The sequence below is a fragment of the Nilaparvata lugens genome, chromosome 8 (genome assembly GCF_014356525.2).
Source record: "Nilaparvata lugens isolate BPH chromosome 8, ASM1435652v1, whole genome shotgun sequence".
Lineage (NCBI taxonomy): Eukaryota > Metazoa > Arthropoda > Insecta > Hemiptera > Delphacidae > Nilaparvata > Nilaparvata lugens.
In genome coordinates this window covers 651737-677510 of record NC_052511.1, presented here as the reverse complement: position 1 = coordinate 677510, position 25774 = coordinate 651737, and the positions used below count along the sequence as shown (strand labels likewise).

The following is a 25774-nucleotide window of genomic DNA, read 5'->3' as shown; positions in this document are numbered from 1 at the left end:
TTTCAGTTTCAAATTTCCCTCCAGTTTGAACATTATCAACATTTGAAATATTTCCATAATTTTAGAGAGCTCACTCAGTAATCACTCGTGATCAAGCCACAGGAAAACAAATCTGCTGTAACTCAATCAAAGTTGAAAAACAAATTGTTCAACAAATAATTGGAACATGATATTATTCTTCTGCAGTAGTTCCACTCAACAATAATGATTATTCAATATAACCCTCTACAACTTGTCCTATGTAGCTGAAATAATATTCACCCATACTCAGTTATTCATAATTCAGCATCAGATAATTTTGTACAAACATTACTTGCGATCAACGATAATAATTGTTCTAGAGAGGTGGCACATCGGTTATTATGGTATCCAGATATCTGAACAATGATTGGAGATGACCACTGATAAATCAAATAGAACGCTTGATTTTCCCAAAGCTATCTTCATTCATTTCGGACGGAATACATTTCATTGAACCCTTTTAGGTAAATTGAATACAATAATAATGGATGCAGTCGTGTGTTTGTTAAGTGATTGTGGTTTGAAATTGTGGACCAAATTCATAACAAATCCGTTTTGGATGTAATCTCGCAATGGTAAGATTTTCAAATTGTCGGCATTCCTTATCTATATAGCATTAAAATGATTCTCATGCAACCAATGCTGTCTGTCTGAAGTGAATCTGTCTGTAAAGCGAATTCTGTAGGTGGAGTATCACAACGTGATTCAATTTAATCAATTTGAAGGTAGGGCTCTATTAGTGGGAGTGTAGAGAAACTTGATTGAATATGGTGGGAGTTGAAATCTTATTCGGGATACATTCTCATTGAATAAACACCCTCAGCTCCATAAAGACTCGTCAATTATCAGTATGGCCATTTTAAACCGGTATTGAAATAGATAATTGTAATTATTATATATTTCGTGTTAAATAACAATCAACTTAAAAAATATATTGAGGGAGATCAGATGAAGTTGACATTGGGAAACGACTGAGCAGTTGGTATATTTAATAATGTTATAACTATAATATATGTCAATGCAATGTATAATTGAAGACTTTATATTGTGTATTTTCACAAGAGTTGAAGAAAGACCTTAAATTGTAAAACGGAAGAATCCAGTTCCTACCTTCATCTACTCATTTGATGAGTTTGAGAAAGAATAAGAGTTGAAATCAAGCAAGAAAAGACTTGCAGTAGATTTTCACTTGGAAGGCTCGTAATCAACAACATTTTTCAACCATTATATTTCGAAGTAGCCTTAGGGACTAATATGCACCAACTACTTTTAACTCAAAACCACGATTACTTGCAGATGATGATTGTATTTATTAATGTTTTCCACACCGGGTTTAAACGAATGACATTTCTCCTTTAAAACCGAGATGATGCATATGAGTTTCGTTAGTCTTCTTACTTCATTATTATTTTGTTCAATACTCAAGTTGATCACTTAAATCAGACTCTTATAAGTTTCATAAGTTTAAATAAGACTATTGAAAGTTGTCATATCCTCTCTATCATTAAAATGTGAATATTTTATGTTGATTATTAATAAGAGAACACTGACAATTCTATTTCGATTTATCACTTACCCAGGAATCAAGAAGAGTGCTGGAGAAAACTCACAGATTGATCCATCCATACTTATATTTAGAATCTATCAGCGGACAATAGTACAGGTTATATTGTTCATGGAAAGCCACACATAAAATTCAGCCGCCAATTCCATGCAATCTCCCCCGATTAAACAGGCGAAGAACAACACAAAAAAGCAGAAATATTTATAAATCATCTGCAAAAAATTATTGAGCCAAACAACATTCAACCCAGACTGAATCTGGAAGAACATATTATGTTTTATGCTCTTGTAGGGTGAGAAACAGAGATTGATTAAGTTTCTATAGAAGACGTTCAAGAAGAAATAAAGAAAAAACCAATTACTAAGAAAGTTCCTTTATTTGATTTGATCACAGGCGAAATTTTGAAGAAGTTCCCAAGGGAAGGAATTATCATGTTGACATACTGCAAAATGCATAGTCCTACTGCATGCTGACATAATGCATCATTACAATTGCAGCACGTTCTTTTAAAGTGGAAGGTGGCGGAAGTCATCCTGTTGCAAAAATCGGGAAAGCCCCCACAAGAAGCAGAATCATATCGTACCATCTCATATCTCTTCTGACAGAAATTCACAACTTATTGAAAAATTGTCACCAAAAATATGAAGAATTAATCTGATACCAGCTAACCAATTTGGACTCAGACGGAAGCATGCAACTCTTGAACAAGTACACAGGAACACCAATATGATTCATTGAAGAATAAACTACCTTTTGACAAGGTGTAGCATCAAGGACTGATCAAGAAACTCTGTAAAATCCTCTTAATTCAACTAGTTAATCTTTTAGAATCATACATCACAGACAGATTAATTATAGTAAAACTAGGTGATAAACGAAATAAAAGCTGTAGTTCCCAAGGCAATGTGCTGGGACCAGTTCTTCATGTGCTCCACACAAGTGAAATTCTTCACTTTGATGAAGTGACAATTGCAACATTTTTGCTGAAGAGTATGCAATATTATCAGAAGGTGAAACAGCTAAAGAAGCAACAACTGAATTGCAGAATTCCACCAGCAAATTCAAAGACTAGACTAAGAAATGGAGAATCTGATTAATTGAGTTGGAGTCCATACATGTTAATTTCACCAAAAAGAACATACATCTGAAACTATGAACTACAGCTGTGGAGCTTCTCTAGCTAGAATCGAGAACATCAATATGATTTACACCATCCAGAATAGAGTACTGCGGAACATGGTGAATGAGCCCTGGTACATACGGGCAGCGATCCGCATCGAGACCTTCACATCCCCTATGTGACCAGCGAGATAAGACAATAATTGGCAGCCATGTCTTGATCAGCACGACAGCATCGACGTCATTCTGGACAACACTCAACTCAAGAGGCGATTTAGAAGATGACAACCCTGTTGGTGTAGTGCTGGTGAAGTGAAAATTGAAAATGATGTATAAAGGCCTGTTATATAAAAGTAGCAAGTGCAGTGAGTGGAAGAATGTAGTGTGATTATATTCTAAAGAAAGTAATTTGGGACTCTACTGGATGACTTTAGTATTGAATAATTGAGTTATGAGATATATTTACGAAGAATTAATGGTTAGTTAGAGTGACTAGTTCAAATATGAGAAAAAAGTTATAGCTTGTGATAAAACTAGAATAATTTTTATCTTATCTGTGTGGCGATGAGTGACTTGTGTGTTTCTACTTGTAAAAATGTGCTGGAAACTGAAAAACAATGAAAATATTTGATTGCTTGCTAGAGGATCCATGGATCACGCACAGCATGTGGAGAAGAAAGAAAATCTCGAAATGAACAACAGGAACCACGTTGAAATGGGAAAACAGAGAAAAAACTTGGCAGGTATAGAGGCTGTTTCCCTTACTCTATTGAAAAATTCACCTCAAATTGTCAGCATTTGTGGAATGTGAAACGTTGGTGTTATAAATGCAATAAGAACCTTCTTCTCTGATTTTCTAACATACTTTGGGCAAGAGTAAAAAATGAATCATTACCAAATCGCATGTCATGGTATAGTACTTTATAGACTATAGATAATAATATAGTGTTCAAAATCAGCTGTACGTATCAGTTGGTCGAAGATAATGGGGAGGGGAATATTATTGATAGAGATTAATAATTGGATAGTAATTTGTATTATAACAACGATTTGGGAAATAAAAGTGTGAAAAGAAGTACTTGAATTATCATTATTGTGAAGAGAAGACAACAACAATTAATTATCAACAATTTTATACTTCTTTACAAGCGATTCAAGTCAATTCATTTTTCTTGAAATATGATAATAGTGAACTTCAACCTTAACTGGGTCTTCATTGTTCATCTCTTCGAATGAAAATGTGTAAACTCATCGTCACGCTATCTTCTCATTAGTGTTTTAGAAGTAAGACATCAACACGGAAACATCGAAGCTCAATCATTTTCTACTCTACTGTTACGCTAAAATAATACTAATGATCACTTAGAAGCTATGTAGATAATCTGGGAAAGTTAATTTTTTTATTCACGTACTGATTTTGTAACTACTGTACCTACTTTTGTATGTAGCACAACTAAGCTTGTCCAAGCTCAACTGATAAGAGTGAATCTAAACAACCCTCCACCAATAATTATGAGGCTTCTGTTGTGATAACATTATTATCATTTCTATTTCAAATACGAGGAGGAGGAGAGAAATAATAGAAGAAGGTTGAAAAGTATTAACAATTATACAGTAAATACTCTTTTCCTCCACCTCCTGTCTAAAGTGCTTACTTTACTCCCTGGAACATAATACTAAAGTGTCACTTTTTCGCTCTCGGGAGGAAAAAACAGGAGAACTCCCTAGAGCGTGAAAGTGACTCCATTTAAATAACATGGGAAGCATCTCTATTTTAAAAACTTACATTTGGAATAGGTTAGAAGGTCTAAGCTCAGATGAGGAAGCATATAGAGTAAGCCATTAAACCAACTAAATTCAATACCTCAACCAGACATTTGATCAATTATGTAATTTATGTTTGTATGCTAGAATTATTACAAACTTCATATCACTAAAATAAAAAATGTATATTTTTTTTTATTCTATGTTATTCAAAATACCAGCCAACGAATATTCCTCATTAACTAATCAAATTTCAAACGCGAACTTCATCATAGCTGTAGTTGTGGCGGCCATTGTTGTTACAACTTTTGCCGACAGATAGTGCTGTCGGCGGAGAACTGTGATTACAAGCCAGCTGTTTCTGTTAATTTTTTAGATTATGTTGCAACACATTGTTTGGTCACGTACGTTATTTTATTTGCAGTTTTTATAAAAATGTAGGTGGAGGAAAAATGTTGTGTATATCACGAGTGAAAAATGTTTTTTCTCCATCAGAAAAATTGTTGCCCTCGGCTTTGACTCGGGATTCAAACTTTTCCATCAGGGAGAAAAAACAGTACTTTTCACTCTAGATATACAAATAACTATAGTGTGTACTCCAACTGAGACTTTCATCGTCTTAAAAAAATTGAATAAATAATATTGATATATAAAATATTTAGAGTTGCTAATCACTTTTCTTCTTGAATTTCAGTGCTTCCAATGTTCGCGACTATATCAATATACTGCTGAAAGCTTCGTTGTACCCGATCGCACCACTTTACTATTCCTGCACTAGAAAACCGAAAAGTGAAATTGAGATACGGTCTTTTCAGATGCCTTACCATATCATGAATGTACTAAGCTTACCACTCCCACGAGAATTATATACTGGCAATGTACCATACACTACTACTATTCCAACCGTATGATTTGCCAGAGATTTCTCTTCTTTATTGAGATTCACTCACCACTGTCAGCATTGGTTGAATGAGAAACAAAGAAGTTATTCATGAAGGATACTGACACGTGGAAAAAGTTGTCCGAATCTTTTCGTTAGTGCCGCCGTCAGGAGCTCAGGATGCGACCTCACCGCCGCTGAGAGAAGATTCAGTCAGATTTTCGCTTTGTTTACAAACTTCCACTCGAGCCGAAGTTTATTTCGCCCCCAGAGAGGGTACAGTGCCCGGGGGCACATTTCAGACCCCTTATAAAATATTCATGCTATTCAGTCTGGCCGATGTTTGCCGCAAATTTTTCCTTCCAGCCATTTGTCGGAGTGACTTGGAGAAAACGTCTGTTTTGCATAAGAGCCTGCTACTCGCTACGCTTGGACTAATTTATTTGTAGGCTAATTTGTTTGAGTGCTCTAGATGAGAGCATCAGGATGTTTTCAATCAACAACAAGTCGGACCAGCCATGTCAATTCTTGAAGTAAATGAAGCGCTCAATTCATAATATCTTAAGTCTGAATTGTAACCACACAGTTGATACGCTGTGAATATGACTGTGAGTGCACAATCTATTCTTGATTTGATGCTACACTAGAGCCCCTATAATTTTATTCCTCGTTAGAACATATTCATGCATCATGCAATAATCATCAATGAGAAATTCACCCCATTATCAGCAATACTTCATTCCAAGATACAACTATTAATTTTCTTGAACCCTTTCAACAGCTCTCATCGACTGTATTGAGATTTGAATTGGATGGGATTTCAAGTGCTGATTTAAAACACAGTATGTTGAATTCAGAAGTAGCCGGTAGGAGTTATGAGATATATAGGCAGGGTCCACGTTATAATGTCAGTGAAGAAGAAAGGACAACAGCGTTGCAGATTCTCTGCCTTGTCACTGCTTTCCATAGAAAATAGCTGATTCCGGTACCTGATTACTATATCTGATGTAATAGTAATTCTTCATTCTTGTTAATAATAATCGATATTTTTTTAAGATTGTTAAAAGATGATCTAGCAACGTTTCGGAGCTGGAACAGATAGCGCGCTGTCTGCTTTGTTGAATGATATGCAACGATAGCAACACCAATGTTAATCAAATACTGTCATTATAACATGGATCTTATTATAGCTCAATGACAGCCCCTCCACTGAAGCAGGTATCAAATTCTTGTTCGCAAATCTATCAAAGGTTCACTTTTAAGTCGTTTTGGATGTTAAATGACGTCAGAAAAATGTATTCGGACTTAATCTATTGGTGTTTTCTTAATATCTCAATCAATAATGACTCGTTATTTCAAATAATTAGTAACAAGTGAATTCGTTATTTAAAATTTATGACATACTCCTACAAGGAACCACGGATCTTGCAATTCAAGATTCGAATATTCTCTTATTAAGATATGAAGCAGAAGTTGAGAGAGGGAAGCATTCACCACAGAGTTATTTGTGTACATTGTTCTTCTACCTCTGCTAATGGGATAAGAATTCCTTCGTGCATATATCCTTATTCAAATCCATCACTTAAATGCTACCAGCATAAATTATTCCTGACCTAAGACATGAGAAGCATAGCTGGATTTAGATGAAAGTGAAGCAGGTGTTGGGTTCTTCTTCAGATGCTGGGATATGTAGTCGTGTACAGTATTTCGTACGCGACAATGGATTACCAGTCTCATGTCGTTTATCATCAAACTAGGTAAGATACAACACAAATAATAAGACAGCCAGAAAGATGAATTTGCAACATGCTCGCCTTTCATCTCGTATATAGAATGAAGGAATATGAATTCCAATGAAGGAGGAAAAGAGAGAGAGAAATGAGAACGAGGGATAAAAGGTAGGAAAAAAGAGAGAAAAATGCGAAAATGATAGATGGAAAAAGGTGTACAAGTGAGGGAAACTTCATGATCGTGATTGATAACACTCTTTGGAAAGATTGTTTTTATGTGCAGTTTTGGATTTCTTGTTGTGACAGAAGTCCAATAATGAAGCGTAAATAACTCATCCATCCTCAAAACACTTGAAGTGGAACATTTTTCCATAAAATTTTGGTCCTGAAAAGCATTTGGAATAGCCTTTGGCCCGACTTGCTTTGCCAAATGACTGGGATGGTTATATAAGCAATTTTTAGTCATTATTGATGATTATTGAATCCATATAAATCAGTATTTGGGAAAATTAGGGTGCAAATTTTATAACAGACTCCCAAGCTTTTTGAAACTATTATCAACTAACTGAGATTGAGAAAATCCAAAGCTAACCTTCATAATTTTTTAATAGAAAAAGCCTATTAATCGGTGGATGAGTTTCTGGAAAACCATCCTTGAGGACTATTAGATGAGTATTGTAAATTTTTATATATATTTGTTATGACTGACATGTTATATTTCCAAGAAATTATTTTTTTTTAATTGACGCATTCTTGTACATTTTTATGTATATTTGAATAAAGATGATTGATTAATATAAGAGGTTTACAGTTTAATGTTTACACTAAGTTTCAATGTTGTTGTCAACTTAAGAAGTTGAAGAAATACTTCAATAAAAAACTCCAACAGATTTTATGAGCTCAATAACAAGCAAGTTTTCATTTTATTTTAGTCAAGAATTAATTGCTACTCAGCATACAATCAAATTTTATTGTGTTTTGATATTCTCTTCCCTGGTTTATCAATACTGTGATAAGTTTAAAGGCCTGATTCTATAAAAAAGGATCGGCTTGAGTGACAGTAGATTCTAAACCAACAAAAACATATTACGGAGCCAGTTTCAAATCATCTTACTAAATCGAACTTACTCCAAAACCTAGTTTTTTATGGTGAAATCAGGCCTAAAAATGCTTCTAGGCATTTCAAAAACTTTCCGGGGTTGAAGCCCCGGACCGCTCCTTTTTTTGGGTGGAGGTGGGTATTGTATTAATTCCTCCTCCCCCCCCCCCAGAACAATGAATACACCCAAAGGTTTTGGTAAGTCGGCTTCCATGATCGGATGTTAAGTTTTCTCAGTCCTATCCAATCCTTCAAAGTATGAGTACTTTGAAAACAAAAGTGGGTTACTGAATGGAGTACTGAAAAGTGGTATGTCTTAAATCGTGAATCTTCAAAGTAAAACAATCAAACAAGAAAACGAGAATTGATCAATATTCCAATATAAAGAGTAAGGAGAATACTTTTGCTCTGCATTCAACTATTGTCTGCATTCCTATTTCTCCAAATCACTAAATTTGAGGAGGGCTTTTAATGAATCAATCATTTCCTGTTCATTAATTTCTCAACTGCAAGATGACATGATGAGAAATAATTTATTGAAATAGTTGAGACTATAATATCTCCACTCATTCTTAACTTCAGTTATCAACAACTTCATCTCAGACACTTCTTATTGTGCGAGTCTACTTTCCTCTCTACTTAACGAAAGCTCGCGTATTTTACTGAAATAGAAGTTCATAGACACACATGTTATGCAGAAGGGAATACAAAGGTTGAAACCAGTATATCATTCGATGTTGCGTATGTGAAATGTCAGTGATGGAAATGATGTATCAGAGCTTGTTCTTTGCTGCGCCAATGTATTTCTGCACAAGTGTTTGATCATACGTGAGAAGAGTAGCCATGAGAGGGGAATCCATTGTGGTTATATAAGCAATACAAGGGTGAGGTAGCCGAACCATACCTACACTTACAACCACAAACTTACACTCATTTCATTTCATTTTATAGGAGGTAAAGCTGAACACAGACCCTGAATTTTACAGCACTTGGTGATAGTCCCTCTTTCCCACTAAATTTCCCCTTTTCCCTTTCACCACTGAATTTCCCCTCTTCTCACTACTAACGGATACACGGCAGCCCAATATATTCCCGATGAAAAATGGTACTTCAATGAAGATTTGTCGAGACTATGGGAATAAACCACGCAGAAATAAACTTTTGAACAGAGCTTGAAAGGAAATGGTCTGTTGATAATTTATTTCGTGTGATCTTTAGGTGCTTGAGAAATAAACGGGAATCTTTATGAGTTGAAGCTTGAAATATGTGCTGTGATCTTTTTAAGTTAGCAGCGAGGTAAGTTTCCTCTGTGGGCTAGTAGTCGAAATAATGCTAGCTCAATGAATTTATTGTTTTTCATATTTTCTGGAAATTTGGGGACTGCAGTCATTATTCAATGGAATATCCAACCAGGTTTCAATTGTTTGAAGGTGAAATAATCTTCTACATTGGAGCTTATCCTCACAATAGTTTTTTAGCATCATTAAATTCATATTTGCATTTGCATATGATTATATAATAATCTTCTACATTGGAGCATATCCTCACAATAGTTTTTTAGCATCATTAAATTCATATTTGCATTGGAGGAAATATGAAAATGAAGAAGATTATATAATAATCTTCTAAATTGGAGCATATCCTCACAATAGTCTTTTTAGCATCATTAAATTCATGTTTGCATTGGAGGAAATATAAAAACGAAGAAGACTTACATTATTACTGCAGACTTAAATAATTATGAGATACATTGAGATATTATTATTATTATTACATATAAGATTTTCATACATTATAAAGTCTTACATCATTCACATGTGAGTATGCAATTTACTGACTAATACAATACAAAACTTCTTCCACTTTAGACTTACTGGTATGATAATACGGGTAAATATTACTCGTATTATTTATATATAATACATATCATTAGTTTATGGGGTCGGTAAGAAGATACATTAACAAAATAGTTTGTTGCATTTATCCTTTTTATGGGAATTCAAAGCAACTTTATTCAAATCTCACATGGAGGTGAGCAAAAGATTTGAATTCACTTATTTCACTTCACGAAACTCGTTTTCAAAACATTTATTCTATTACAGTCAAAATATATACTAGTATACCCGCTGGGTTGTAGAACTCAACTCGTTCATGAACTGTTTTATTAATATCTGAAATCCGCAACTTGTAATTATACTGAGCTGGTGAGAATCATTATGGAAACAGCTAAATATTTATTTTACAACTTTATTATGACTGTATGTTTCATGGGGATCTTATTCCAATTGGAAAAAACTAATTTCTGTCGCTTCAAAACTTTTGTCCGCCATCCATATGACAGATCCAACTTCATTTCGAATCCAGCTTCATATTGAGCCCAACTTCATTTTCCCAAATAGGAAAGTGGTCATGTGAAACATGATTTCAATACATACTTTCAAAAGAAAATTAATGGCGAAACCCGCACATCGATATCCCAAACCGTTTTAATGATCTCAACATTTAAAGATACTAATAAATTATACAAAAATAAAATAAGTGATAACCTACATTGAATAATCAAGTGGTAGTGAGCAATAACTTCTACTCACAAATTTAACACTTTGAATAAAAAATTTGCCAACGTCATAGCAACTGCTATCACAAGTAGTATTAAGTTATTAATAGTAATCACTTTGTATACTTGTTCAAAATTTGAAGCTGATAGATCAATTCTAACTCAAGTGATTGTAGGACATACAAACAGACGGACAATGACTACTTTGGCCTTCAAAAAGTTAAAAGTGAGAACTCGCTGTCGCTCGTTGAATAAAAAACAAATAGCATAAAATAGCAGAGAAACTCTTATATCATCCACAACAATATACTGAGAATACAATGTATTCTAAGTACATTGATACTTAACATTGAGTGGGATCACAAGATCACTTTAGAATATAGAACCAAGACTATAAATAATATTAGAATGCTTTCAATGGGGAGCCCAGTGTTTAAGGTAACAAGCATTATTTCAGATGTCACTGTGGTTGAATAAAATTCAAAACATTTTAACGTTTTTCTTTGAAAAATATCATGTATAACGCCATCAAGTTATAAACTGAAAAAAACAATAAATATCCGATTGACCTCTCCTGAACTATTCAACTTTTCCAGTGACACGAATAGATACTACGTTGTTTATCAAACCTCGGACTTTGAAGAGAATCAGTTAAGACTTCATTATTCTAACAGATCGATCCTATGATAATGTTTGAGTTGGAGAGCAGACACACAAACCTGTTGGGTTTGAGCCTGTTATCACCTTTCTGAGTTCTAGCTCGATAAAATAGAATAGGAATGTGCTGTGAATGAGTGAGTGTGATAGAAAAAAAGACAGAAAAATGGAGAAAGGATGAGAGAGTCAGGAATCTCATCTACTGGATATAGAAACCACGTTTCCGATCCAATGGAGATCTGATGACCTCACAAACTGTTTAAATTTTGATGATAGAACTCGCTAGAGATTCTAGAATGCCTGTGCTATTGGTTGAAAAGGAGGCAGTTAGGTTCTTTTGAAAATGAGTAGTGCTTGATGCGGCTTTTCAAAACACACCGACCACTCTACTGGTGTTGAATATTCATGTAGACTCTCGCCACCACCTGCTTTTTATTTTCCATCTCAGTCATGGCACCCTCTAGGCTTCACAACAACCACCCTATTCCACCTACAATGCACGCGTCAATGGGATGCAACTATTCAATGAAAACTGTCTGCCCCATTACAGTGGCGTATGTTGCAAATTGATAAGTATGCCTCTAGGGTCTCGCTAGGGGTGTGTGGATACCATTCTGTATGTGTACCTCCTACAAAAAATTCTAGAATTGAACTTTTTAGATAGAACATGAGAATGCTCCGGTTTCAAGGCTCATGACAGTATATGACCTGTGGGTTGTAGCTTGAAGTAACGATTCTAGGTTATTAAAATTGATTATTTTATTGTGGCAGGCTAAGAGCCTGTTCACATGACAGCGATTTACGCTCGGTTGTCGCGCGATTGACCAACCAAGCGGTTGCCAGGTATAGGGAAACACATGGTGCCGTACACATGCATCGCTCGGTTTAGTAGTCGCCGGCGAATCGCGGCGGTTGTAATCTCAGACTTAACCGAGGGCAAATCGCTCATGAATCGCTGTCATGTGTACGAGACTGTCAAATCGAGCGATTTGCCAACCGCGCGACATCCGAGCGTAAGTCGCTGTCATGTGAACAAGCTCTAAGGCGCCAATACTATTTCATTTGTCTAATATTTTGCTTTTGTGGAATCATGAATTATTTCAACATTTGACTGCAATTGTTAATCATCTCTACAACCTTCTCAGCAACAGCAACATGGTTGTTCTAGGGGTGATTCAGACCACAATTTTCATTTTACAAATCAAATTTTCGTGCTGGAAAAATGAGGAAATTCATTTGTTTACTATTTGAAATACGCTTGATGGAAAATCATCATTGAGTGTTTATAGTGGTAGTCTATCAATCACATAGTGTCTTATTGATGGGGAAAATGATTGGAATTCTGCCTTATTCTCTTAGTTGTGTTGTCACTCTGTTTATTTTTCAATAAACTCGGTTATTCACTGAAAGTTTTACTCATTCATATTGAATATCCAGTGAGAATAGAATATTCAAAGTTATCTTTGAGCTTGAAACTTGAAAGAAGATGAATACGAATCCAGTGATCATTAAATTTCATGGTTTTTTATATCATCTGCCTTTTTCTGAAAATATTATAAATAATTATTATATTTTTACTTTCCTTGCCCTATCACCATAGGTAAGGAAAGTATTGCTTTCCAAAAAAATTAAGGTACCCTAATTTCATGTTTCAAAGTCCCCTGAGTCCAAAAAAGTGGTTTTTGGGTATTGGTCTGTATGTGTGTGTGTGTGTGTGTGTGTGTGTGTGTGTGTGTGTGTGTGTGTGTGTGTGTGTGTATGAGTGTATGTGCGTCTGTGTACACGATATCTCATCTCCCAATCAACGGAATGACTTGAAATTTGAAACGTAAGGTCCTTACAATATAAAGATCCGACACGAACAATTTCGATCAAATGCGATTCAAGATGGCGGCTAAAATGGCGAAAATGTTGCAAAAACAGGGTTTTTCGCGATTTTCTCGAAAACGGCTCCAACGATTTTGATCAAATTCATATTTTGAATAGTCATTGATAAGCTCTATCAACTGCCCTAAGCCCCATATCTGTAAAAATTTCAGGAACTCCGCTCCATCTATGCAAAGTTTGATTTTAGATTCTCAATTATCAGGCTTCAGATACAATTTAATCCTAACATTCCGAGTGGAAAAGATTGAGTATGAGAATCTCTACAATAAATTAATGTCTGGTAACATTTTCACCTAAAATTTAAAATAAGCTCGAAATTCGAGAAAATGTGATTATCCAATATTGCAAACTGTTGGCAACTGTTGATTCTATTGAATGATTGACTATGAAGAGATAGCAGACCTCGTGTGTTTTCAGCGTTATTGACCTGGCACCAGCTGGCTCAAATCTTTGAATAGTAGATTTGAGATGCGTGGGAACACTAGCGTCAGGTGATCAATTTTCATAACGGCAAGGAAAGTTGTGTGAGTGCGCCACACCAGATTTTTGAAACAGGCACATGAAATTAATGTGAGTCTCTCGTTTAAAATTTATTCGTTCCTCATAAAATGTAAAAACAATGGGTATAAGTATGTGTTAATTTTTCTTGAAAAATTTGTAACTATCAAATTATCTAAAAAAACTTGTAACTATCAAAAAATTTTGAATACTATCATCTTCATCATCATCATCATTTCGCACATTCACCTACTCTGTATCGATATCATCTGTCCATTGCACAATACAGAGATCATCTGTATTGCATAGTCTGTCGACTTGATAGTCTTATCTGCGAGTCTTCTCTCTCATTACATGCCACCATCACTATCACATACTGACACAGGGTACAACCTTTAGTGAGATTCAAACTGTCAATACTCCTTATAAATAACATCAATGCTTGACATTGAATAATTGCTGACAGTTTAAAGTGAATCCGACTATTATAGTAGTGTTTAGTTGTTGGCTGGAGCAAAGCATTCATTGTATGTGGAGAACGTGTGTCGAAGAGATTTACAACCTGAACAGGGTTTTATGAGTCCCCAGTTGTTCGGCAGAGACTTTGATGGCAGCCATTCCAGTTAGGGTTAGCCGCCGCCGTTTCGATTGTGCAGAAATAGTGCTTCGTCCTAAGTGGGCTTTTCACCCGGAATTATCTTATCTCTGGCTGGCTTGTGAAAAACGGCGAGCCCCTAATCGTTGGCAAATAATGGGCGTTCAGACAAACTTGAAAAAATAATAGTGCTTGAATTTTAGGGAGTACGGTTAAGCTGAATTAATAGTGTAAAATTGTAGAGAGATGTAGTGGAATATTATGTCAACAGATTTGGGTGTATTTCAGTTTTTCCTTCACAATTTCTAAAAATTAATTGAAGAAAAATTATTCCTATCGCATCCAGAATGGAGTAAATAGGTAATTTCTAGATAGAGAACATCAAATAGAGTTCAAGGCGTTACTATTGTAATATATTGATGAACTGATGAAATTGAATTTCACTACAATTTTTTCCACTATTGTGATCTACGCTACACAAAGTGAAAAAGACCGGTTTCGGTTGTTACATCATTGTCAATCTCTGATAAACTGATCTCTCTCTCTCTCTCTTTCTGTTCTCTGATCTCTGATCAGTTTATCAGAGATTGACAATGGTGTAACAACCAAAACTGGTCTTTCTAACTTTAAAAAAAGTGGTTTTTGACAATTTCTTAGTCTTCTTATTCAATATGAATAATTATAACAATATCAACTTCTCAACTACACAAAAAGATTCTCATTACAATTAATCAAGTATACCGTACAACTAATATGAATGACTCGTCGTCATGACTATGGCTATAACCATGACCACAACTTTGACTATCACCATGAATATGGCTATGGCTATGACCATGACCACTATGACTATCACCATGACTATGGCTATGGCTATGACCATGACCACAACTATGACTATCACCATGACTATGGCTATGGCTATGACCATGACCACAACTATGACTATCACCATGACTAGGACTATGACTAAGACCATGACTATGGATTCGTCATCACAACAGATTTTCTCTTTCTCAAGAAATCTCATCCTTGTTACCAAGTCATTAAATCATTTGCTTTTCTTTCTATATCACTTACATGCGAACGTCACTGGATGCATAACAGAGGAATGTATCATGACATCTACGCTATTCCATTATTTCACATTCTATAACAGTTAATCTTCAAGTATTTTGTATCATATTCTATCTATCGAATCTCGATTTCCAGTATTAAAATTCAATCCAGATGAACACTTCAAATATTTTCTTTTATGGTGGAAAGATAAAGAATTTATGAACACTGGGTTATGCTCACAACATGGCATATCATTTTCCGCATGTCTGTCTGCTGCTGGAGCTATAAAGTTTCCGATACAAGAAAGCAATTCTTTTCATCCTAGCTGAACGGGATGAATAGTGCCGTCGTACTCCTCTCGTCTCTCCTATGAACTCGGGAAAGCTCCTGTGATGGTTTTTCAAAGGCGTTTCTCGCTCACTCGGTTTCAGTTGGATATATGGTGTGCTTGTCAAAAATAGGCCAAGTCTGAAGACAAAACGTGACCTAGATTCGTTATTGGGATTAGTCAGTGCTAGGCAAGCTTCGATGAATTCCTCTTCTCATCTTGCGGACTGATATGAGAGAGAGAGAGAATGAGAAAAGCAGACTGCTGGAATTAATCTATTGTTTAAGTTAGAATCGTCGTAATTCTATTCATACGGGAATGACATTCATATAAATAATTTATTTGCTGTATTTGTCTACTATATATCAAGGCCGTAAATTATGTATTGTCTTCTATGCTGCTTTTTCAAAGCCACCTCCATTAAAATGGAGCGTCCTGACGTATTGGATTTGGTATTTGTTTTTCGGGGAACATGCGTTTTGAAAATCGATTTCTCCCTGCATTGAATTATCATGTATGTTGATATTTGCTGGGTTTTGTAGGTTATTGAGCCAGATTAGTTGTCATCACATGGAAGAATACATTTCGAGTTGAAATCACTCGTATTCATGATTGAAAATAGATGCATTTTCGTGATTTCATCTGGAAATGAGTATAAATTAAAACAAATAAAAAAATTAAGACCAGAAATTATCATTGTTCTCTTTAATTATCTGGATGGGTGTGGGGTATTTGGGCTGATTGGGACAAAGTGACAAGGAAATGAATGAGAAGGAAAGATAACAAAATTTGCATATGTTTTGGTATATGTGTTTGGATGTATTTTTATCTTTGCTCTAATCTCTTTCACAATGATCTACGAGTATCATTGATGAAATTCTTTTCTTTAGGTACCTTCTCCATTACGGAGGTTGGCTACCATCATGGCAATTCTCACTTTGTTTACTGCGGCTCGGAAGAGGTCCTGTGACGAGCAGTTGAATGCCTCCCTCAGGTTTCTCAACCAAGACATTCTTCTACGTCCCACTGAACGCTTACCAACAAGTTTACCTTGTATTATGAGGTGCAGAATTACATACTTAGGTCCTCTCATAATGTGCCCAAAGTATTTCAACTTCCTGATCTTAATTACACGCACAATATCCAGTTGTTTACCCATACTTTATGAAAGTATCAACTTGTAATGGAATTGGACAGCTTGAGAAGATGTAATAGTCGCTGGTTCTAATGAACTGTAGATCAAGATGGACGCTGAAGTTTTATACTTCAATATCCTAAACAATTAAACGAGCAATTTCTGTTTATATGTTTAGATGTTTAGGTGTTTATATGTTTGTATTTCACCGGATCTCGAAAACGGCTCTAACGATTCTCACGAAATTCAGAACATAGTAGGTTTATAATATAAAAATTCGATTGCACTAGGTTTCATCCCTGGGAAAACTTGCTAAAGGACATTGAAAGGGTTATTATTCATTCTTGAAAAACAGCGGATAATAATTACTTCGTCGTCTGTTGGTGATGGAAGTGAGTGAGCGATTTTGTGTGTGTGGAACTGTGTCAAAATTATGACACAGCTGTTGAACTTTTGCAATCATTCAATCAGGTACTTAGTGTCGGTTGCAAAAAAGCTGGGCTATTTTCAATCCTGATTAATTCCAGTAGATCCATCTTTTTGAAATAGTCTTCTCTGATTTGGCTCACGTGAAATTAATCAGGATTGAAATTTAACCAGCTTTTGTGCAACCGGGCCTTTGTGAGGGAAATTCTTGCATTCCTCTGGGAATTAATCTCAATTTACTGTGATTAGATAGAACATTTCTGTATGACCTATGAATGTTATTATAATGTCTTTTTTGTAATAAATGTTTTATGCTTTTGTACCCCAGAGCGAAGCTCGGTTCCCGATATTGCTGGTTGAATTATACATGGAATTCACATTCACAAAAAAGTGAACAGAACATTTCAAACTATGGAAATGCATCCAGAAACTCTTTGACACTTTTACTTTGATCACTTTTCACAGCTACATAGTTATTTAGAAGTTCTTTTATAGAGAACAACGATCACATTGAAATCTTAAAGCTGTTTTCTCTCTTGGCAGTCTTTACTGGAAATCAATGCTGGATCAAAAATTTCCATTATTATAGAAATTCTAATAAAGGTACAAGTACTGTACCCGGTAAATATGTTGAATAAAACAATTGAGAAAGGTATTGGTAGTTCTGTGAACAGTAGACATCACGCTCTGTAAGCAACTTTGACCTATTGTTAGGTTTCCTCAAAACTGGAAAAAAATTATTATCAATTATTGCAAATGTTCAGAGAAAAAACCTTATTGTAGAATATAATAACTGTGATACAAGACAACAGAGAAACATTGAACTTCATATCTAAGTCTTCACGATTTCAGGATTAAATTCATTTTCAATTATATTCACAGTAATATTGGACTATGGAAGAAACTCATTTTCCTTCTATATTACCTTAAAAATGGAAAAATTCAAAAACCTTAGGCATACTTCGACGCGCAATTCAAAAACGAACATATCTATCAAATTCCATGAAAATCTATTGCCGCGTTTCACCGTAAATGCGGAACATAAAAAAATATGAACGTATAAGCATAAATACATAGAAAGAAATACGAAACCGTCGACTTGAATCAGACCTCACTTCGGTCAGTCAATTAATTGCATGCAATTAATAACTCAATTTAGCTGAGCATTTTCTCTTCACCTTTCTCTGCTTTCAACTCGGGATGAACAGTTTATGTCTTGTAGGAAATTGGCTTTTGATGATACAGTTGTAGTTGTTTACAACAGATGAATAGCATTGTAGACACATCAACCCAAACAGCCAAATCAGCGATTAGCCGTCTTTATGCCGATATCCCGCCAACACGACTAGAAAGGGCAGAATTTACGCTCAAGGACAGTGCGAGTTACCCGCTGGGTTTGTGAGCACGCTCATGAACTATTGCTGTATTGATTTTTGAAATCCGCAATTTATTCTTGTGAATCTTGTAATTATACAGAGTTGGTGAGAATTATGGAAACAGCTGAACATTTATTTTACAAGGTTAATTTGACAGAAGGTTTCATGGGGATCCTACATGATTTCGATACAGAATTTTTAAAGAATATTAATAACGAAACGTGCACATCGATATCTCAAACCGTTTCAATGATCTTCACATTATCTAAAGATACTAATAAATCATACAAAAGTGAAATAAATGAGTTCCTTCATTGAAAATCTAAACTATTTGATTTTACTTTTTTCAAGTGTTATTAAACACTATTTAGTAACATCTACTCACATATATTTAACACTTTGAACGAAGAAAAAAATTTAATCTGTCGTAGTTTTAATTCACTAATTTATTCCATCTCTATAATATTCATTAGTATATTCAAATGTTAATATCTTTGAAACAGTTTGATATATTAATGTGTGGTTTTCACCATTCATATTCTCTTAAAATTCTGTTTTTAAATAATGTATTACAACCTTCTCATTTAAAAAATGGAATCTAGTTCAATATGGCGCATCCAAGATACCAGACCGAAATTTTGAAGCTAGAAAACAATACTTTTTTTATTCGAATAGGATTTCCAATGAAGCCTATTGTCAAATTATCTTTGAAAATGGAATATTAAGCTGTTTCCATAATTTTCACCAACTATGTACTATATGCCCCTGAATCCATGGAATTTTATAGTTCACTCCGTATGGGTAAATGATTCAGAATCAAAATTCAAAACCATTAAATTAATAATCACAAGTAGTAAAATTAATTATTACAGGTATGTGACAGACGGACAATATACAGGCAGACAGACGATATTAACAGAAACGAGAACGTAAAAACAGAACGTATAAGTTGTAAATTTAATATGTTGTACAATAATCAGATGAAATCATGTGTCGGCGCATAAAGGACAGTATGTGTGATAGCTCCCAAATAGAATCTAGTTAAACAGAACGTAAAAGTCGTAAATTAAATTAAATATGTTGTACAATGATCAGATGAAATCATGTGTCGGCGCATAAAGGACAGTCTGTGTGATAACTCCCAAATAGAATCTGGTTTTTGAAATGAATGGAAATTTTTAAGAAATAGCATGCAATTAACTTCAGCTGACTAAATGATAAATCACAACATTTTTTTCCTATGCACTTTCAATGTTATTTTTATATCCTGAAAAATGGATGAAAGATTGAGTTCATTGTCCAACGAGCTTGACATGTAAAAAGGTTTGAAGAATTCAAAATTTGAAGCAGATTGATCTATTCTTTCTAAGGTTGTTGTACTACATACAAACTGACGGACAACTTTGACCTTGAGTCAATAATAAGGACTCGCCAACGCTCGTTCAATAAGAGGAGTCTGTGGAGGCTGAGGAACTGCACGATGTCTACTGTTCACAGAACTACTATTTCCTTTAAGTGCTAATCGTATCATCCATACTCACTTCAGGGATGATATATTCTGATTATCGCAGTTATAAGCCACAGCATCCTCTAATACTGTCAACTGGTCAGCCCGAGTTGAAAACAGAGGAAGGTGAAGTGAAAATGCCAAGTTACATTCAGTTATCAATTGCATGCGTCATTGCATGCAGTTAATAATCCACTCGACAGCTGATTAATCATGAATAATTCTGATTTCTACAGAAATATTGGACTGTGAGGGAAATTATTTTTCCTTTCATATTATCCTTGAGATACAAAGTTTCAAAAAGCCTTACATATACATCAAGGCGCAATTCAAAGAGGAACATTCCTGTTAAATTCCATGAAAATCTATTGCGGCGTTTCACCGTAAATCCGGAACAAACAAACATACATTAATACATAGAGATTAATGCAGTCGTCGATTTCAATCTTGAATTGATCTCGAATCAATTTTCTTTTACCAAGGCATCCAAGGTTTCTTCCAAGGTTGTCTTCTTCATGTATTTGATAAACATATAAAGATAAATCGATCATTGTAATAAATTATTACCTATTGGCCAAGATCATTCCTGGCTTCCTGGGGCCAATTGCATGAGAAAATACAAACCAATTGTACGAGTATAAGTAGTCAGCTGGTTATTGAAATAGGGAATTAATAAAACATTAGCTTGTCTTGCAACTAGGCCATGCTTGTAATTCCACCGTGAGCAGCTTTCGAAATACTTTTCCTATAAGAGTAAAACCTTGCTTAATATGATGGTTATAGTATTGCACATGGAATCTGTAAATTCCGAAATCAAGCATTTAAAAGTTAGAGATTTCCAGGCCCCACTTTGTAACTTCCCAACGTCGTGGCTCCGCTTTATCAAGCAATTGGCAAGATATCTTATGAAAAACAGCATTAATTGTCTAAACTCTACATGTATTAACTATCCAATGATGATGATTATCACGTTTATGTTACTATTATTTGAATTGTCCTGAGATGATATCCTTCTAAACTGAATGAAAATTTGTTGAAATCGGCAAATCATGTTTCATTTTATAAAAGTTATTTAGGTGATGGGTTATATAGTATAGGTCATATAAAATGACCTCTAAAAAACTCATGGAGCGGTAGATATATTTATTCTGCTTAGAATATGTATACTTATATTGAGGCCTTTATTGTACACATCCAAAGTTTCAGACAACTTTTTATTGAAGATAAGATCATTTTTGTGCCTGAACCATCTTGGAATACATTTGGGTGACTGTGTTCTCAAGATGATATCCTTCTAAACTGAATGAAATTTATCAAATCACCAGTTTCTATCATTGTTATTATTTGTTTGTATTTTTTTGTGATGATTGCAATGTTGATGGTGAGTGTTTGAGTGGTGAGGCATGCCTGCTTTACAACATGGGCTGACGACTCACCTTACACTGCTCAACGCTGGGCAGTGGATGCGAGGAACGTAATAGTTTTTAAAATGTTTAATGCGGGCGGAATTTTTCGGAAATGTTTCTCTGAACAGAAAGAGGAGGGCAGGCTGAAAATTATTTTTTTTGAAATGTTTGTTGTTTTGCAGACCGAGATAACCGCGCACCGCGCACCACGAGGTCTGAACGAGCACTGAAGAGCTGCTCTGTGAGATGAAAGTGGGCCGAATCTGGTGAGCATCCCTCACCCCCCTCCCCGCACACTAAGCACCCCTCAGCACCCCTCCAACAAAAATTCCACCCCCCGAAAGTGTCCGAGGATCGACGGAAATTGCCGAGCTCCACAGCCGTACCCCAAAGTTGCCGCGTGCCCCGGAAAAAATCCTTTTAGCATATTATACAGATAGCTCTATTCAAAGTGAAATTAAAACTATTGAGAAAATTTAAACTCTTTAGCATGCTAAGCAAACTTACTTCACATTTGAAATTATTACAAACTTTGAAATTATGTTTATTGAAGAGGTGAGAACTCAACATTTTTATTGAACAGATCTGGAAACAGGTTCTGATTTGTTATTATGATCAATTCATCAATAATATTCTACGCTTATCAACTATGTGAATTGAATTTAGAGACGTGAGAATTCTACATTTATTGAATAACTCTTGAGACGACTACTTCTAGATTTATATTCTAGTAATCAAACTCAAATCATGAGCCGAAAAGAGCTCACAGAAAAACTTCCAGTAAGTATTGGGATGTGAATGATGATAATATTATGGCGTGGTGGTGGCAGTGCGTGAGGTGGCTGACAAAGCGTTTCATCAAAGCTTTCCAGTGTGGAATTGCGCCGCTATACTATAGAATTACTATATTCTATAGAATTGCTATACTCTAATAACTCAATTACATAGGAGAGGAGAAAACTGTATTTTCCAATCATTTTAGATATGGATGACCTAAAATGCACTCGATACTGAAACTAGTTGGCAAATCAAAATTCTTTAATGATGGATGAATAGTCCAAAAAACTCACTATTCACTGAAGGCACAAGCTTTCAAGTTTGATGATGATGTTACTACAACAAAATTTCGTGGTTCTTAGAATTAACTGGCGATAGCACTTTAATATATTCACTTATTTATCAGAAGAATAGAAAACTTCAAATTTTGATGGGCTCTTCTGTTCGCCGACGACATTGTCTTGATTTGTGATTCAAAAGAAAAATTGCAACAGTCAACAACTGAATGGGCAGAGGAATTGAAATCAAGGCATATGGTCTTAAATGTCAAGAAAAGCAAGGTGATGGCAGTGTCAAAAGGAATAAGAGATAATATGCATATTATGGTGAATGGAGAGGAGATGGATCAGGTGGAGAAATATGAATACCTGGGTACAGTGATTTCGGAGGATGGAAGGATTGATAGGGAGGTGCTGAACAGAGTGAGAAAGGAAGCTGTTGCCTACTATGCAATAAAAGACTGTATATTTGGAAAAAGAGAGCTTGATAAAAAGATAAAGAACCAGGTATACAGAACAATAATAGAGCCCATCATGCTATATGGAAGCGAAAGTTGGCCAATAAAATCAAGCCACGAAAATAAGATAAGGACTGTGGAGATGAAATGCCACAGAAAGACAGTTGGTAAGACTAGAAGGGATAGAGTAAGAAATACTAGAATAAGGGAAGAAGTGGGAATGAGAGATGTTGGGGAAAGAATAGAAACGAGGCAGCTGGGTTGGTATGGACATGTACAACGGATGAGGGACGAAAGCAAGGCAAAACAGTTTGTAAATGTTAGAGTACAGGGAAGAAGAACGGTGGGGCGCCCGAGGTATTCATATGAGGATCGCATTGAGGAGATAGGGAGAAGAAGAGGGAAGACGGTTCGGGAGATGAGGAGGATGGCGATGGATAGGGATAAATGGAGGAAGTGGACCGAGGCTACCCCAACGCTGTAAGGCATACTGGGGAGAGACAAAGAAGAGAAGAAGAAGAAATTTTAATGGCACCTTCAGTTGGACGCACACTATAGTCACCATCAAAAATGTGTATTTTTTTGGAATAACAGATATGTGGAGGAAATTCATGTTTTAATCAACTATATCTTCCGATTTCGATTATCATGATTCATAATCACTCTCAGCGTAATTTTGTTCTCTAGATTTCCAGGTACAGCTGATAACAATGTTCTTTGTGTTTCGAAAAACACCTAATTTTCAGCTTCAACAATCATCAATAACTTCATTATCCTCTTTTTGAGAATTCACACAATGATAAAGGTCTATGAGATCATGTTTTATCATACTCACCCGTTAGATGAACTTTTTTCAGTATTCTCTAGTGGAGGGGCACGCATGAGGACACCTCAAGAATCAACATTTCAAATACTGATAACTTTTGACTAAATTCCTTCAGGCGGTTCGAATTTACTCATCATAAGTCAAATTCGGTCGAAAAATGGGAAATTTATCCTCAACTATAGGCTACTTGAAACCTATATTTTAATTGAAATGTAAACTCTAAGGTTCAACTTTACGAAATTTATATTGATTTTAAATTGGTAATCAATAATTTTGATGTAAAGTGGACTGTATTGAATAGAAAAGAAACAAGTGATATCTCTACAGAAACAAGTACATGCAATGAATATATAAAAGAACAACTCACCGAAAATCTGCAGAGTACCTAATGTAATATTTATATTATTGAGCTTACAACTCCCAGGTAAGGTATTCAGGTGTCCCCGAGGTAGGAGATGAATCAAGGATGGTGAAAAGGCAAGCTTAATTGTCATCTACTGTTGGTAAATTCGGCTTCCATCATATAACGTTGCACATATATTTCTGACGAGATATTTACAATGTCTTTAAAGACTATAGATCGGTGAACTTTCCAATCGAAAAATAATAGTTTAAAACTTTCAACTAAAGGGAGTTTGGCAAACACTCTTCCAAACGTAGGTTTATGGTGTATGATTTAACATTAACGAAAAAATAATAATTTGAAGAACGATTTTCTTCTGGGAATGATCGACGAATAATATCAATTCTCGACTCGAGGCAAGCTATTACAAAGCGAGACTGAACTGAAAGAAACAGCCTACCGGCTAGTGAGCGCGACGCACTCAAGTGAAAGAAATACGAACTGAACGAGGAGCGCGCGTCCAATTCAAAAACGAAAAATGAAAACTAGAGCTGGCTCCAACATGAAAAATGGCGAATTTCTATATTCTACTCTGCTTATTTCAAAAGCCCATCGTGATAGAGAAGAATTAATTGTTCTTAAATTGTAAAACATGATTAATTTTATTCTACTCTTTTATTTGACGTGCATAATTTATGAAAAATATTTTTGGGAAGTTCGATTCATCGTTTCAAATACCCATGAAAATGGAGATATTTTTCTCATTCTACCGTTCTACATAGTTTTTCTATGGAGAAAAATGGTTGAAGATTTATTTGCAAAAGTAGAGCATGAAATTGTCAACAATTTGAGACCAATCGCAAGTTCCTATCGTGTATCAGTCTCAAATTAGAGGCTATTATTATTAGAATCGAAAAAGGGAAAGATTGAATTCGCCATTATTTTACTCAGCTGTACGGTAACTTTTTATTTGTAATCGTAAAAATATAATTTTTTATTGATTTACGATAACCTTGCGTAATCGAAAGATTGTAATTGTCCAATATTTCCGTAATATTAGCCCAGTCAACAAAGTCAAAAAATCTGGTGTGGCGCACTCACACAACTTTCCTAGCCGTTATGAAAATTTATCACCTGCCGGTAGTGTTCCCGCGCATCTCAAGTCTACTATTCAAAGATTTGAGCCAGCTGGTGACAGGGTAATAACGCTGGAGACACACGAGGTCTGCTATCTCTTCATAGTGAATGATTTAATAGAATCAACAGTTGCCAACAGTTTGCAATTGAATAATCTTATTTTCTCAAATGTCGAACTTATTTTCAATTTTAGGTAAAAATGTTACTGAACATTATTGTTGAGATTCTCATGCTCAATCTTTTCCACTCAAAATGTTTTGATTAAATTGTATCTGAAGTCTGATAATTGAGAATCTAAAATCAAACTTTGCATAGATGGGGCGGAGCTCCTGAAATTTTTACAGATA

General features: G+C 35.2%; 1 protein-coding gene across 2 annotated transcripts in view; it reads right to left on the bottom strand.

Moving 5' to 3' along the window:
* LOC111045823 (acetylcholine receptor subunit alpha-like) overlaps positions 1–21836 on the bottom strand; it is a 433085-nt gene extending 411249 nt beyond the window's left edge. For both annotated transcript variants that reach the window (XM_039433697.1, XM_039433698.1), the window contains exon 1: positions 21639–21836. The gene's annotated coding sequence lies outside the window, so the exon portion shown is untranslated. The remainder of the gene's footprint in view (positions 1–21638) is intronic.
* Between the last annotated feature and the right edge of the window lie 3938 nt (positions 21837–25774).